Below are 17,769 nucleotides of genomic sequence, written 5' to 3' on the forward strand. Positions count from 1 at the left end.
ACGCCATGTCACGTTTGACAAGCGTCTGATGTGCCTAAACAGTGGAAACCCCCTACAAGTGACCCCATTTTGGAAACTAGACCCCCTAAGGAACTTATCTAGATGTGTGGTGACCACTTTGAACCCCCAAGGGCTTCACAGAAGTTTATAACACCCGGGCGTGAAAATAAAAAATCATATTTTTTCCACAAACATGATCATTTAGTCCCCAATATTTTGTTTTCCCAAGGGTAACAGGAGAAATTGGACCCCAAAGGTTGTTGTCAAATTTGTCCTGAGTACGCTGATACCCAATATGTGGGGGGGAACCACTGTTTAGGCACATGGCAGGGCTCAGAAGGGAAGGAGCCCCGTTTGACTTTTTCAACCTAAAATTGGCTGGAATTGAGATCGGACGCCATGTCACGTTTGACGAGCGTCTGATGTGCCTAAACAGTGGAAACCCCCCACAAGTGACCCCATTTTGGAAACTAGACCCCCTAAGGAACTTATCTAGATGTGTGGTGAGCACTTTGAACCCCCAAGTGTTTCACTAAAGATTATAATGCCCAGGCGTGAAAATATAAAATCCTGTTTTGTTCCCACATAAATGATCATTTAGTCCCCAATTTTTAATTTTCCCAAGAGTAACAGGAGAAATTGGACCCCAAAAGTTGTTGTCCAATTTGTCCTGAGTACCCTGATACCCCACATGTGGGAGAAAACTACTGTTTGGGCACACGTCAGGGCTCGAAAGGGAAGTAATGACGTTTTGGAAAGCAGACTTTGATGGAATGGTCTGCGGGCGTCATGTTCCATTTGCAGAGCCCTTGATGTTCCTAAACAGTAGAAACCCCCCATAAGTGAACCCATTTTGGAAACTAGACCCCCTAAGGAACTTATCTAGATGTGTGGTGAGCACTTTGAACCCCCAAGTGTTTCACTAAAGATTATAATGCCCAGGCGTGAAAATATAAAATCCTGTTTTGTTCCCACATAAATGATCATTTAGTCCCCAATTTTTAATTTTCCCAAGAGTAACAGGAGAAATTGGACCCCAAAAGTCGTTGTCCAATTTGTCCTGGGTACTCTGGTACCCCACATGTGGGAAAAAACTGTTCAGGCACACGTTGGGGCTCGAAAGGGAAGTAGTGTTGTTTTGGAATGCAGACTTTGATGGTCTGCTGGCGTCATGTTCCATTTGCAGAGTCCCTGATGTGCCTAAACAGGAAAAAAACCCACATATGACATCATTTTGGATACTAGACCCCTATGAACAAATCTAGATGTGCCCCCAACTAATCTAATGTAAATTAGTAGTGCATGGAGGTGTGGTACAATTTGAAGCAATCCTTCATGCACAGGCCAGGTTTTTCGGGGCAGGTGTCGCACTGGTAAATGGTGTCCCTGCGTATTTCTTTTTTGTAACACACTCGACACCTTTTTTGCGGCTTACCTTTTCTTGGGGTTGGCGGGACCACCCCCGGAAAATGCTGACCTGGGACAATACGAGCACCTTCAGTTCCTGAAGTACTGGGGCCTGCTCCTTCCTGAGCGCCAAACATCATGGCCTTAACCACTACCTCCTGGAAATGAAGGTACGACGTATCGCTGGGGCATGCACATTGTGACAGCAGGAATGCGTTGAGCATTGCCATTTGGACGATGTGCACGGCCAGCTTTTTGTACCACACCTTGGCCTTCCTCAATGCATTGTACGGTTGGAGGAGTTGATCGGAGAGATCAACTCCCCCCATTTTTTTGTTGTACCCCACTACACATGTCGGTTTGAGGACCTGTGTAGAGGTACCCCGTACAGTGCAGAGGGTACTGCCATCACCGTGTATGGTGGTCAAGAGATGGACATCTCTCTTGTCCTTGTACTTGACCACCAGCAGGTGGTCGCTACATTGGGCTCTGCTCTCACCTTTTCGGAGCATCTGCCCAAGTAGCGTCTTCGGGAGGCCTCTCTGATTTTTGCGGACAGTACCGCAGGTTGCGGTACGTCGCTCAGAGAGGGATTTGTAGAGTGGGATGCTGGTATAAAAGTTATCAGTGTAGAGGTGATAACCTTTATCCAGCAGTGGGTGCACCAAATCCCACACAATTTTCCCACTCACTCCCAGGAAAGGAGGACACTCAGGGGCTTCAATCCGGGTGTCCTTCCCTTCGTAAACTTTAAACTTGTGGGTGTACCCTGAGGTACTCTCACACAACTTATAGAGTTTGATTCCGTACCTGGCCCTCTTACTGGGCAGGTATTGACGGAATCGCAGCCTTCCCTTGAAGTGAACCAAGGACTCATCCACGCAGATGTCCCTTTGGGGCACGTACACTTCAGCAAACTTTTTGTTGAAGTGTTCGATGACCGGCCGAACTTTGAACAGACGGTCAAAGTTGGGGTCACCTTGTGCGGGACACTCTGCATTATCAGTATAATGCAGAAACTTGTGGATGGCCTCCAAGTTTCGCAGCTGCGGGATGTGTGTACGGAGGGGCTAAGGAAAAAAAAGCGAGCTCAAGTGTTGATCGGTGAACTGCGTCACCAATCAACGCTTGCCGGCTGCGCACGGAGGTGGCGCAAAAGTGGGGTGGAGGGGGGTAAAAATAGGGGGAAGGGGGATGGGGGGATTGGGGTGGATGACGAGAGATTGGGCAGGGATCAACAGTTAGGGTTGTAGTTAGGTGGCACAAAGGGGGTGAAAAAAATGAAAAGCGGCAGGCACAAGCTTGGATAAGTGACGTGTGTCACTTATCCAACTTTTGCGGCTGCGGGATGTGTGTACGGAAGTGGCGCAAAGGGGGCTAAGGAAAAAAAAGCGAGCTCAAGTGTTGATCGGTGAACTGCGTCACCAATCAACGCTCGGCAGCTGCGCACGGAGGTGGCGCAAAAGTGGGGTGGAGGGGGGTAAAAATAGGGGTAAGGGGGATGGGGGGATTGGGGTGGATGAAGAGAGATTGGGCAGGGATCAACAGTTAGGGTTGTAGTTAGGTGGCACAAAGGGGGGTGAAAAAAATGAAAAACGGCAGGCACAAGCTTGGATAAGTGACGTGTGTCACTTATCCAACTTTTGCGGCTGCGGGATGTCTGTACGGAAGTGGCGCAAAGGGGGCTAAGGAAAAAAAAGCGAGCTCAAGTGTTAATCGGTGAACTGCGTCACCAATCAACGCTCGCCGGCTGCGCACGGAGGTGGCGCAAAAGTGGGGTGGAGGGGGGATGAAGATAGATTGGGGGGGTGAAGATAGATTGGGCAGGGGATCAAAGATCAATTAACACTTACAATTGTCGTTTTCTTTCTTCTTCTTCTTTCTTCTGCAGGGATTGTGATGCTACAAGCTGTGGCACCACAATACCCAGCACAGGAGCTCTTGCTGCGTCCGACCTCTCTGCAGGAATCCTCAGCTAGAGTGAGGACCCCTGCAGACAGGTCAGACAGGTCAGAGGCAGGTCAGGGGGCAGGTCACAGAGCGGTCACATCGCTGCTGTGACCTGTCATTGGTGGGATCGAATGATTACATCGATTCCACCAATCCCTGATCTGCCTGGTGACCATGGCAACTTCCTAGAATCGGAGCTCACAGCTCCGATTACTAGGCAGGTCATGCCCAGGTCACCAGCAGGGCACAGAGCGGTCACATGGTGACCGCAGCTGTGCCCTGTGGTTGGCGCGATCGCCGATCTAATCGATCGCGCCAGCCAACTCCTGCAGGCCCTGCTGGGCCTGCATCAGGCTCCAGCACGATCGGTGCTAATATAGCACCGATCCTGGCCGGTACTGGCAGGGCACAGCGGTGATATAGCGCCGCTGTGCACTGCGATTGGCGCGATCGATCAGATCGGCGATCGCGCCAATCCGGGTGCTTTTTGCCGGTGCCTGGCAACGCCAGGCACCGGCTCTAGGATCGAGTACATCGGTACTTGATCCCAGCCTGGGACATCATTGTTTCAGCCAAGCTGATTGGCTGAAACAATGAGAAACGCTGCGATTGGCTGTTCAGAATTGAACAGCCAATCACAGCGCTCTGGATGCCGGGGGGGGGGGCGGGATCGCAGCCCGGGATGCCGACGCCATCTTTTCTAAGGTGAGATGGCGTCGGAATTTTAATGCGATCACCGCGACTTTAGTCGCGGTATCGCATTAAACGGCCCGACGTACTATCCCGTCCATGGTCATACGGGCCCGGGTACCATGGACGGGATAGTACATCGGATGGCAGAAAGGGGTTAAGTACCTGGGAATAAATATTTCAAAATATACTAGACTCGACTTAAAAATGAATATTCTCCCGTTGTCAGATCTTGTTAGACTTAAATTTGCTATCTGGAGTAAATTGCCATTATCTGTCTCCGGACGTATGAACCTGATTAATATGATCCAACTCCCCAAACTCAGCTACTCCCTCCAACATAGGATTTAGGGATCAGTCCTGCACTTTCTCTCAGGCCTAAATTCATTCATCTCATCCTTTATATGGGGGAAGACTAGACCTAAACTCAAACTGTCTACCTTACATAGGTCTAAACAGTTGGGCGGGGCGGCATTGCCGGATTTCTTTGTATATTACTTGGCGGGGTGAGTCAGAGCCCTGAGTGTTATGATTGAGTCACCGTAGGAGGCAAAAACAGAAATGCTAGCTAGTCCTGAAAACCAGAGAAGTTGGCAACTATCAGATTGCAGACCCCTGAACCTATCAACACAACTAGCAGTAGCCGTGGGGGGTTCCTACGATGACCTAGACCCCTCGATCACAGCCGGAGAGATACATAGGCCTAAAGAAGGAAAGGGGAAATCTAACTGCCCCAGAGCAGACCCCAAAGCAATAGGCAGCCCCCCACATATAATGACAGTGAAGCAAGATGAAAACACTTACACAGACAGAAAGACAGGCTGAGCAAAGACGGGGCCCAAAAACTACCTAAATAGGAACGGATAGGAAGGCTGCTGTCTGCAATCTGCCAAAACCCTATCAGAGACAAAGCCAACAAGCTGATATAAAAATGGCCCTGAAGCAACTAAGCTTCAAAAACTAAATCAGCACTCAGGTACTTTCAGAAGACAGAGCTAACGGAACACTGCACACTCCAGGAGGGAGTGGCAGAATCCAAAAAGCAAGAAAAACAAAAACAAATCTTAGATGCAAAAAGGCAAAACAGAAAACTTAGCTTTAGGAGAGCAGGAATCAGACTGGTGTCCAAGAGTCCACAGAGAAATCACCCGCAGAGCAGAAAGGGCGTAGGCTGCCTTAAATCCAGTCAGTGACTCCACTCAGCCAATCGTCTTCATTAGTCCCAGGTGTCTGATAATCAGGCTCACTACCTTCCTTCACTAGAATAGGGAGTTCACCAGGCCTCAGTGACGGAGGGGAAAATGAACTCACAACACCTGAGTAGATGGATGCCTAATAACTGTTTGCCTAACTCGGCGAGCCATCTGGCTCATGCTGCAGGGACTGATTGCTTGTTGGGGTTTTTAGAAGTAGGCAAACCCAACGTCTCTGGATTATAACCCTTAGGCTGCTTTCACACGTAGCGTTTTTTTTGCGTTTTTAAACGCGCAATATTGCCACGACAACGCAAAAAAAAAAGCATCCCATGCATTCCTATGGGATTCCGCAATGCTGTGCATCACAGAAAAATACACAGCATGCTCACTAATTTTGCGGAATCGCGGGAAAATCCCGAAAATCCGCACACATAGGAATGCATTGTTCTGCTTACTTTCTCCACATGTGGCTGTGCCCACCATGCGAAAAGTAAGCAGAACATTTGCGGATGGTACCCACGGTCCGGAGGAGAAGAGACTGTCCTCCGGGCACCATAACCCTGTAAAAATAGAATTAAAATAAAAAAATCGTCATATTCTCACCTTCCGATGTCCCTCGCAGCGTCAGCAGGCTTCAGCGATGCTCCAGGTAGGTCCCGTTCCCAGTGACGCTTTGCGACAATGACCTGCGAGACTGCGACGTCATTAAAGCTCATTGTCGCAAGGCATCACTGGGAACGGGACCTGCCGGGAGCATCGCGATGATCGGGGACGCTGCGAGGGACAACGGAAGGTGAGAAAAACATGATTTTTTATTTTTTTTTTATTATGTTTACCATTAGATCTTTTTACTACTGATGCTGCATAGGCAGCCTCAATAGTAAAAAATTGGTCACACTCGTCTGCTACAGATCGCTTGCAAAACGCTAGTTTTACCATGGGAAATTTGCAGGAAATCAAATGCGGTTTTCTCGCATATTTCCCGCTGAATGGAATTCCTGCGGAAATTTCCGTGGAAATTCAGGAACGTGTGCACATAGCCTTACTCCGGTTGGCAAGGCCGGTCTGGAGACAACTTACACGAGTGGCTCGCTTTGTTGACGTTCCAGCTGAAATGCCATTATGAAATAATTCTTATTTCCCGATGCTATTAAACCACCCGTCCACTCAATTCTGGATCTCATACAATGTTTCCTCGATTAATGATTTATATGATCACAAGGTCCTAATGTCCTTTGATCAAATGCATATTAAACACGGTTTCCCGAGGTCCCAATTTTTTCGATACCTACAGCTTAGATCAGCAATTCAATCATACTTACATAACAGAAATGTGACCCAAGCAATATCGTCCTGTCCTTTGATAGGGATTCTCGAATCACAAGGCCCCCAGGGTCTTATTTCTACCTTATATACTTATATGTTGCCCACAGGCTCTGACTCTGCTTTATCGTCAGTAAGGGAGAGGTGGAGGTCTCTAGTTCCAGATATCCAGAATGAAGATTGGGAGGAGATCCTTGGTTCTCCAACCGGGGTGTCTCCATCAGCCAATAATAAAATGACTCCAATGTATATAGTGCACCAGTCATATCTGACGCCACTACGGCTATTTAGGATGGGGTGGTCCCAATCCTCAGAATGTTTAAGATGTCACACAATGGATGTGGATTTTATACATATGGTGTGGGGACGCCCAACTATTTTATCTTTATGGAGCGAGGTGACCTCGTTAATGTCCCTCATAGGTACTCCTGTTCCTCTCACCCCATTGGTGTCTGTTTGGTGTGCTGGAGGAAGAGATATGGGGACACCACGTCAGAATTTTCCTGCGGGAGACACTTTTTTTTGTAGCCAGGAAGATATTGGCCTTACGCTGGATGGGTGATCAACATCCTTCTCTCAGAGCTTGGACTGAACGAGTAAATTCAATTATACCTTACGAGCGGACCCTGTGCCAGAATAGGGGTGGCTTGGGGAAGTGTAATAACATTTGGGCTGTATGGAATCCATCTCACCTTCCTATAACAGCGCGTAGATAGGGGTCTGTTATTAGCATAATCGCTGCAGTGAAGAATATACTGACTTACACTTTATAGGCTTATAATGTCATCAGTGCTATGGAGGGTTGGCAGCAGGGTAGGAGTAGCAGTTTTGTATGATGTTCGATATAGAATCATAGAATCATAGAATCGTAGAGTTGGAAGGGACCTCCTGGGCCATCTGGTCCAACCCCCTGCTCAAAGCAGGATTCGCTAAATCATCCCAGTTAGATGTCTGTCCAGCCTCTGTTTGAAGACTTCCATTGAAGGAGAACTCACCACTTCTCGTGGCAGCCTGTTCCACTCATTGATCACTCTAACTGTCAAAAAGTTTTTTCTAATATCTAATCTGTGTCTCCTCCCATTCAGCTTCATCCCATTGCTTCTAGTCTTTCCTTGTGCAAATGAGAATAAAGTTGATCCTTCTACAATGTGACAGCCCTTTAGATATTTGTAGACAGCTATTAAGTCTCCTCTCAGTCTTCTCTTTTGCAAACTAAACATTCCCAAATCCTGCAACCTTTCCTCATAAGACAGGGTTTGCAGACCGGTCACCATTCTGGTCGCTCTTTTCTGAACTTGCTCCAGTTTGTTGATGTCTTTTTTAAAATGTGGTGCCCAAAATTGGACACAATATTCCAGATGAGGTCTGACCAAAGAGGAGTAGAGGGAAATAATGACTTCACGTGATCTAGACTGTATGCTTCTGTTAATACATCCTAGAATTGCATTTGCCTTTTTTGCTGCTGCATCACACTGTTGACTCATATTCAGTCTGCGATCTATTAGTATACCCAAGTCTTTTTCACATGTGCTGTCACTTAGCCCTATTCCTCCCATTCTATATATGCTTTTTTCATTTTTATTGCCCAGATGTATTACTTTGCATTTCTCCCTGTTAAAAACCATTCTGTTAGTTGCTGCCCACTTCTCCAGTTTATTTAAATCTTTTTGAATCCTCTCTCTCTCTTCTCTAGTATTAGCTATCCCTCCTAGCTTTGTGTCATCAGCAAATTTAATCAGTTTACCCTCAATTCCTTCATCTAAATCGTTGATAAAGATGTTGAACAATACAGGGCCCAGGACGGAGCCCTGTGGTACCCCACTTGAGACATTCTTCCAACTGGATGTGCAGCCATTTACGACCACTCTTTGGGTCCGATCACTAAGCCAGTTATGAATCCACCTAACAGTTGCCTTGTCCATTCCATACTTAGTCATTTTTTCAATAAGGATTGTATGAGAGACTTTGTCAAATGCTTTGCTGAAGTCAAGATATACTATATCTACAGCATTTCCTTGATCCACCCAATCAGTAATACCATCATAGAAGGAAATTAAATTAGTCTGACATGACTTATTAGTTACAAACCCATGCTGACTCTGTTTAATCACTATGTTGGTTGTGATGTGTCATTCTGGGTTATACACAGCCAAACATTTGTATAGATGGATAACGGGTTCCTGTACCTGCTCCTAGATTATCCATAGGCCTCGCAGGAGAGTGAGGACCGGTGACCCCAAGATCTGCACCAATAACTCAATATGGAACCTTGTAGGTTTCTCCCTTTACAGATACTATGATGGTCGTGTATACATTGCATTGGTCATTCACAAAATCTCTACAGATGTTTGTTGTTTAATAAATGAATTTAAAAAAATGTCATGTGTCTGATTACAATGTGCCGTCATTTATTTCAGTTCTTGCATTTAACCCTTTGTCATGTAATAAACTCTGTCTGATGCTCGGATCTTCTCTCATTGGTGCCACATGTCAGTGGCTCTGTTGGAGCTTCTGTATCAAGTCCTGAAAAAAGGTTTTCGGGCCGTTGCCTGTAATGAGGCGGACAGTCACTCTGTGCTCCGTCTGACCTCCCATTTGGCGGTACTGACATTTCTGAGGTGGGCGACACCGTACAGTCAGCCATGCTTCTGTGCATGCCCAGAAAGGCGGACACCGGCAACAATGAGGTCAGAGCACAAAGTGGCTCCGTCTGCCTTAATAACCTTCACAGGGTGGGATAAAATCCTATTTTAGGGCTTCAGACAGAAGGTCCTGATGGAGCAACTGAGGTTTGCCGAAAACACAATGTGAATAGTCTGAGGGGAGGGTCACATTGCGCTGTTACTGTCCACTACAATGGAAACATTGACGGTTTTCATTGTAACTAACAGCAAAAGTGGCCTTTATGAGCGCAAACATGTGTTACCTCAAAGACACACGTGCTACATGGAGACAGACAGGATAATAGGAAAGATAGATGATAGAAAGCTCTAGATAGATGATAGATAATAGATAGAACAGCTGCCTCGATCTTCCCAGTGTCCCCGCTCTCACTCTGCTGCTCCTGGTTGTTAGGTGAATATTCATGAGCTTAATGAGCGGCAGTGGAAGCAGGAGAGAGCGGGGACACTGGTAACGCCATTCTCGCTTCTTTCTGTCCTATGTTCTATCTTTCTATATATCTATAAACCCTGCAGTCAGCGTTGGCCTGTGCATTTCAGGCCTATTTTGGCATGCGTTTAGATGTGTTTGTTGAATACAAGCCTATGGAGGCGTTAGCGTCTCCGGTACATTGCGTTTTTGCTGCTGTCAGACGGATGCGTTAAACGGACAGCAGAAATGCAATGTGAACCTGCCCTTAAAGGGAACCTGTCAGCAGTTTTGGCCCTGTAAGATGCGGCCGCTGCCTTTCAGGGCTGTTATACATTCTATAATGCTGTATATCTGCCCCCGGTGCGACCTGAAAGAGAAGAAAAATAAGGTTTATTATACTCACCCGGGGGTGGTCCGGTCCGATGGATGTTGCAGGTCCGATGCATCCCATCTTCTTGTTATGCCGCCCTACTGTGGCTTCATCGCTCCCCGGCATTGCGCTCCTGCGCAGGCGTACTGATCTGTCCTGTTGAGGGGACAGTGAAGTTCTGCAGAGTGCAGGCGCCGGGAAAGGTCAGAGAGGCCAGCGCCTGCGCACTGCAGGAATCTGCTCTGCGCTCAACAGGACAGATCAGTACGCCTGAGCGCAATGCCAGGGAGGGATGAAGCAACAGAAGGGTGGCATCTCAAGAAGTATGGAGGCCCCGGACCTGCATACCCATTGGACCGGACTCTCCCGAGTGAGTATAATAATATATTATCTACAGCATTCTAGAATGTAAGATAAGCCCTGAAAGGTGGCGGCTGCATCTTATAGCGGCCAAACTGCTGACAGTTTCCCTTTAAAGTGACAGGTATTATCTCCTTTAAGGACAAAAACAGCACAAATAATCATGTGATCTTGGGTAATTGGGGTTATCCATCCAGGACCTTTGTATTTTTTTCTTAAGGGGCTAAGAATTCACAGAGAAGTAGTGAACTACCTGCCTGCTCTGCCCGGTGCCGATTTGTGGTCACAGACGCTCCTGCCGGTCATTCTGCTTCACCTGACCTCACTGCTGAGAGAGGGGAGGGTAATGCTTCTCATGATCTCTGCAGATATGCAGGACAAGAAGTCAGCGACTCTCTAATTCCTCCCAGTAACCAAAAGCTCAATACATAACAGATCCGCTCTATGAGGCCGGGGGTCACACATGCGAGAAACTCAGACGAGTCTCACATCCTAATACCCGGCACTCAGGAGCGGAGCGTGCGGCTGCACAGAAAGGCACGGGGCCGCGCACAGAAAGACACGGAGGCCGCGCACAGAAAGACACGGAGGCCGCGCACAGAAAGACACGGAGGCCGCGCACAGAGAGACACGGAGGCCGCGCACAGAGAGACACGGAGGCCGCGCACAGAGAGACACGGAGGCCGCGCACAGAGAGACACGGAGGCCGCGCACAGAGAGACACGGAGGCCGCGCACAGAGAGACACGGAGGCCGCGCACAGAGAGACACGGAGGCCGCGCACAGAGAGACACGGAGGCCGCGCACAGAGAGACACGGAGGCCGCGCACAGAGAGACACGGAGGCCGCGCACAGAAAGACACGGAGGCCGCGCACAGAAAGACACGGAGGCCGCGCACAGAAAGACACGGAGGCCGCGCACAGAAAGACACGGAGGCCGCGCACAGAAAGACACGGAGGCCGCGCACAGAAAGACACGGAGGCCGCGCACAGAAAGACACGGAGGCCGCGCACAGAAAGACACGGAGGCCGCGCACAGAAAGACACGGAGGCCGCGCACAGAAAGACACGGAGGCCGCGCACAGAAAGACACGGAGGCCGCGCACAGAAAGACACGGAGGCCGCGCACAGAAAGACACGGAGGCCGCGCACAGAAAGACACGGAGGCCGCGCACAGAAAGACACGGGGCCGCGCACAGAAAGACACGGGGGCCGCGCACAGAAAGACACGGGGACCGCGCACAGAAAGACACGGGGACCGCGCACAGAAAGACACGGGGCCATTTTGTACAGAAAATAGTTGCATCTCCTCATCATTCACCAAACTCTACAGCTCATTATTAAATGGAGACAGAGGGGAATTTGTGAACGAGGGGAGTGTAACATCTGTATGCAGGTGAAAAGTGAAAGCCCCCAAAGTCATCGCTACTGGTGGGCCCATGGCACCGAACTGCGACACTGGTCAAGGGCGTGGCCTAAAGTCTGCCGCTGCGCACCCCGCAACCCCTGTCCCTCTTTCCCTTCTTGAAACGTTGGGAGGTATGCAAAATCCTACACCTCCAGCGGGGGACGGTCACCGTGGTAACTACACCTCCAGCGGGGGACGGTCACCGTGGTAACTACACCTCCAGCGGAGGACGGTCACCGTGGTAACTACACCTCCAGCGGGGGACGGTCACCGTGGTAACTACACCTCCAGCGGGGGACGGTCACCGTGCTAACTACACCTCCAGCGGGGGACGGTCACCGTGGTAACTACACCTCCAGGGGGGACGGTCACCGTGCTAACTACACCTCCAGCGGGGGACGGTCACCGTGGTAACTACACCTCCAGCGGGGGACGGTCACCGTGCTAACTACACCTCCAGCGGGGGACGGTCACCGTGGTAACTACACCTCCAGGGGGGGACGGTCACCGTGCTAACTACACCTCCAGCGGGGGACGGTCACCGTGGTAACTACACCTCCAGGGGGGGACGGTCACCGTGGTAACTACACCTCCAGCGGGGGACGGTCACCGTGGTAACTACACCTCCAGCGGGGGACGGTCACCGTGGTAACTACACCTCCAGCGGGGGACGGTCACCGTGGTAACTACACCTCCAGCGGAGGACGGTCACCGTGGTAACTACACCTCCAGCGGAGGACGGTCACCGTGGTAACTACACCTCCAGCGGAGGACGGTCACCGTGGTAACTACACCTCCAGCGGAGGACGGTCACCGTGGTAACTACACCTCCAGCGGAGGACGGTCACCGTGGTAACTACACCTCCAGCGGAGGACGGTCACCGTGGTAACTACACCTCCAGCGGAGGACGGTCACCGTGGTAACTACACCTCCAGCGGAGGACGGTCACCGTGGTAACTACACCTCCAGCGGGGGACGGTCACCGTGGTAACTACACCTCCAGCGGGGGACGGTCACCGTGGTAACTACACCTCCAGCGGGGGACGGTCACCGTGGTAACTACACCTCCAGCGGGGGAAGGTCACCGTGGTAACTATACCTCCAGCGGGGGACGGTCACCGTGGTAACTCCACCTCCAGCGGGGGCCGTGAGGTGAGGAGGAGACGCTGCACATCCCCCATACAATGCTGCCCGTCCCCAACACTGAGGAGCCGCAGTCACATGGAGCAGGAGCCTCCACAGGAACAGCTCTGATCTCCCCCCACACTCTCCTCTCACAGATTCACCACAAACCCTCCTGTCATCTCACCGGAATGGCGGGAACCGGAAATCTGCTGCTGGCTGACCCCAGAGAACACGAGCTGCGCACACCCGGGACGGAGCGGCTGCACTGAGAAACGAGGACCTGTGGTGACGTCACCGTCATGTGACCAGGGGGCGGGGCTCAGGAGAGAAGTGGTGAAGGACCTGTGGTGACGTCACCGTCATGTGATCAGGGGGCGGGGCTCAGGAGAGGTGAAGGACCTGTGGTGACGTCATGCCCATGTGACCCGATCACGTGCGGTGAAGGGGCGGGGCCTGTGTCTCCTCTGCTGCAGTCCGCGCTGGGCTCCGCTTCTCCCTCAGTGGCGGCCGCTCCGCAGTTCCTCCTGTAGCTGCACATAGACGCTGCAGGGGGCGCTGCTTGTGGGTCTATGTGGGGGCGCTGTGTTTTGCGTGGGGCTGCTGTTACATGGCGCTGCCCCGGGAGTGTGCGGGGTTCCCTGTGGGCGCTGTATAGTGAGGGCTTCCGCTCTGTCCCTCCTCAGCGCTGACTGCTGTGTGTAGAGAGGGCTGCAGGATCCCCCCGGCCACCAGGAGGCGCCACATTCCCGGCTCTCTCTCACACTGCGCGGCTCCTCCTTGTCTCCATAAGGCCGGGGTCACATTGCGTCCCCCATACAGGTCTGTGCACAGCGAGCGCCTCCGCTCACTAGACCCGGCGCCCCCTCAGACGCGGCAGACCGCCTGTCATGGAGGAAGGCGTGTGAGGGGTCGGGCTCCGGCACAGGAGGAATCCCCGGCCTCGCCTTCTGTGCTCTCCCCTTCAGTGCCGGCCGCAGAGGAGGCTGCTCAGCAGAGGCCTCGCTCCCGGCGTCTTGCTCAGGCGAGTGCGGGCAGGTTGGCTGCTGCTGCCACCTCTGCTCCAGCTTTAGCAATCCGCACTAGCAGCAGCTCCAGAGGATAAGTCCGTTTTGCAGCCTACTGAGCATGCCCGTGGGGCGACCTCTCATTGGAGGTCGGAGGTCACATGCTCAGGTCCTCAGGCAGCTCGGATTGGACCATCAGGAAGGTCCCGGAAGGACGCTGCTATGAAAGGTTCACATGGCGGCTCGGTGCTAATATAGACGCTGATGGCTAGTTGTGTGTGTGATGACGGATGTGTGAGACTGAAGACTGACTCATGATGACTCCCCTAGCCTCGGCTGTGTATGAGGGAGAGAGTCAGCGCCACTAGTGGTATAATCTATGTACCACAGAGCATCCGCTCTCCACACGAGCGTTAGCGTCGGTCAGCACAAGGCACCTCTGGATCGCACGTGCAGCAGCGTTCCTCGCAGCGGTGCCATGCACAACTCAAGCGCTTCCCTCCCTGCTCTGGGTGGTTAGTGGCGTCCTCTGAACCGGTGCAGTGCGCACGTGGTGCGACTATATTATTTAGTTCAGGTATTGCAGTGGCGGTGTTGAGCGCTAGTGACCAGAGGGGCTCTAACCCTGCGTCCTTGGGGCAGAGTCCTGTGTCTCTTCACTAGTGTTCACCCTGCCGAGTCCTGTGAGGTTACCAGGCTCCGGCACTTGTGTTCTGCGGCTCTGTGCAGTAACAGAGTTCGCTCCTGTACACACCGGGTCAGCGGTTACCCCGCCGGTGTTCAGTCAGTGTCCGCCATTACCGAGCAGCAGTTACCATCTCTGCACAGTGGACTCCGGGTTGTGAACGCACCTTATATTTCATTTGGTGCGTTCCGCCAACCCCAACGGTATATTAGCGCCAGAGTCTGACAATAATGGTGGACGAACAGCGACTCCATGCGTACATGGTTGGTGGCTCTTGATCATTCAGCCTCAGCTGTGGATGTTACCGCTATCGCACTCCATGCAGCCACAGAGGCTGTCTCCCATGTAACCACTGCCATCCCTGCCCCGCCTTTGTCCCACCTCCTGCTGCACAAGAAGTTCTCTGGCGATAGTGCCTCATGTAAGGGTTTCGTGAGTCAGTGCGCTATACAGCTAGAGCTACTGGCTGCATGATTCCCCTCCGAGTGGGGTAAAGTGGGATTTGTCGTTTGCCTCTTGTCGGGCAGGGCTTTGAAGTGGGCCACACCGCTATGGAAGCATGGTGATCATGTGGTGCAGAGTGCCTCACAGTTTTTGGCCACTCTGAAGCAGGTCTTCTTGGGACCGCAAGTCGCCAATGACGCCGCACTCTGGCTGCTGGCATTGTCACTAGGCTCATCCATGGTCAGCCACTTCGCTATTCACTTCCGGAAGCTGGCCTCTGAGTTGGAGTGGCCAGATGAGGTCCTCATTCCAGCTTTCTGGACAGGCTTGGCTGACCATGTGAAGGGCGCCCTTGCCATCAGGGAGGTTCCTGCCACACTGGAGGAGCTTATCGCCATCTCCACCTGTATAGACGTTTGCTTCTCCAAGCGAAGGTTGGAACGGTCCCAGTGTAGGCAGAGGTTTAGGTTAGCCAGTTTTGCTAAATCTCTGGAATCTCCTGCCTTCACTCAACGGCACGCAATACATCTGGTTATGATGGCCAAGCCAGTCACCGTCAGGGTGGTGAACGGCGCAACTCTGTCACAAATTACCCACCAGACCGTCCCTTTGATACTCTCATCATGAGACGATATCCCTCCTCATCATGCCCGATCCGGTCCTTTTAGGGGTTTCTTGGTTACGGTTCCACTCTCCCCATATAGAGTAGTCCTCGGAGAGGATTCTCGGTTGGGGTAAAGCTTCTGAGGGTAGATGTCTGAGGGAGTGCGTTCAGGTTGATTCCACCGAAGACCCCGCCGATCTTTCCTCATTCCCCACACACTATCAACAGTATGCAGATGTGTTCTCCAAGAGGGCGGTGGAGACTCTTGCGCCCCATCGCCCCTACGACTGTCCTAGTGACCTCTTGCCTGGTGCTGAGCCTCCTCGGGGTCGAGTCTATCTCCCATCTCTCCCGGAGACAGAGGCCATGTCTCAGTATGTCAGGGAGAATCTGGCAAGGGGATTCATTAGGAAGTCGGTGTCAGCAGCAAAGGCGGGATTCTTCGTCCAGAATGGAGAACTACGTTCCTGCATCGATTACAGGGTCTTAACGCTATCACCGTTGAGAATAAGTACCCTCTGCCCCTGATATCGGAGCTGTTTGATAGGCAACAGGGAGCAAGAGTGTTTACCAAACTCGATCTAAGGGGGGGTTACAACCTGATTCGCATCCGTGAGGGGGACGATGGAAGACTGCATTTAACACCAGGGAGGGGCGCTATGAATACCTGGTGATGCCCCGGCCGTCTTCCAAGACTTTGTGAATGATATCTTCCGGGATATGCTTACCACCTCGGTAGTAGTCTATCTGGATGATATACTCATCTACTCTCCAGATACTGACTCCCACCGGAGAGATGTTTGCAAAGTTTTTGATCTCCTGCGGGCAAACTCCCTCTATGCAAAGTTAGAGATGTATGTGTTTGAGCAGGAGTCTTTGCCTTTCCTGGGCTATATCATCTCCACCCAGGGATTGGCCATGGATCCTGCCAAACAACAGGCGGTGATGGATTGGCAGGAGCCCCATTCTCTTAAAGCGGTGCAGCGCTTTATGGGGTTCATAAATTACTATCGACAATTTATCCCCTACTTTTCGACTTTGGTAGCTCCCTTGGCGGCCCTCACCAAGAAGGGAGCGAATCCCAAGTTATGGTCAGAACCTGTCTCTAAGGCCTTCTCCTCCATTAAGTCCCATTTCGCTAGTGCTCCCATTCTATATCGCCCTGATGTAGATAAACCATTCTGGAGCGGTCCTGTTCCAGAAGGACACGCAAGGTCGGAAGCACCCATGCTTTTTATTCAGTCACCATGACAGCACCACGAGAGAGGGGATCCCCCTTCAGGGACAGGAAAACTACAGACACATAAAGGGCGGCCTGTTGTGAGTTCATTTTCCCCTTCACCATTGAGGTCTGATGAACTCCCTCTTCTGGTGAAGGAAGGTAGTGAGGCTGATTACCAAGCACCTGAGCAGGACGATGATGACTGGGTGACGGGAATTGCTGACGATATAAAGGAGCCGACGCCCTTCTGCCTTGCTGGTGATTTCTCAGGGATTCTAGGAGACCAGTCTGATTCCTGCTCCTCAAAAGCTAAGTTTTCTGCTCTGCTTTTTGCATTTATGTTTTGGTTTTGTTTTGCCTTGTTTTTCTGGATTTCTGCCAATCCCTGCTGGGGTGAGCTGAATTCCTTTTTGCCTTTTTTCTCTGTCTTCAGAATATACCTGAGTACTGATATAGTCTTTTTGAAGCCTAGCGTCTTCAGGGCTCTTTTCCCTATCAGTCTGTTGGCTCATGTTTTGATAGGGTTTTTTTCGGATTGCAGACAGCAGCTTTTCTATCCTGTCCTATTTAGTTAGATAGGCTGAGCAAATGATGGGGCCCAAGCTATCTGTGTTAGTGTTTTTTCATCTTGCTTCACCGTCATATGTTGGGGGCTGCCTATTGCTTTGGGGTCTGCTCTGGGGCAGTTTAGATTTCCCTTTCTGTCTTTAGGCTATTTAGTTCTCCGGCTGTGATCGAGGGGTCTAGGGCACCGTAGGAACCCCCCACGGCTACTGCTAGTTGATAGGTTCAGGGGTCTGCAATCCGATAGCTGCCAACTTCTCTGGTTTTCTGGACTTAGCTAGTATTTCTGTCTTTGCCTCCTACGGTGACTCATTCATAACAGAA

At 51.2% G+C, this 17,769-nt stretch overlaps 1 protein-coding gene across 1 annotated transcript in view; it reads right to left on the reverse strand.

The window, feature by feature from the left end:
• LOC141073073 (uncharacterized) overlaps positions 1-13,186 on the reverse strand; it is an 84,526-nt gene extending 71,340 nt beyond the window's left edge. The window contains exon 1 of the mRNA XM_073560400.1: positions 13,107-13,186. The gene's annotated coding sequence lies outside the window, so the exon portion shown is untranslated. The remainder of the gene's footprint in view (positions 1-13,106) is intronic.
• Positions 13,187-17,769: the final 4,583 nt, after the last annotated feature.

This window comes from Dendrobates tinctorius, unplaced genomic scaffold (genome assembly GCF_039654945.1).
Source record: "Dendrobates tinctorius isolate UK_male_01 unplaced genomic scaffold, ASM3965494v1 ptg000296l, whole genome shotgun sequence".
NCBI lineage: Eukaryota > Metazoa > Chordata > Amphibia > Anura > Dendrobatidae > Dendrobates > Dendrobates tinctorius.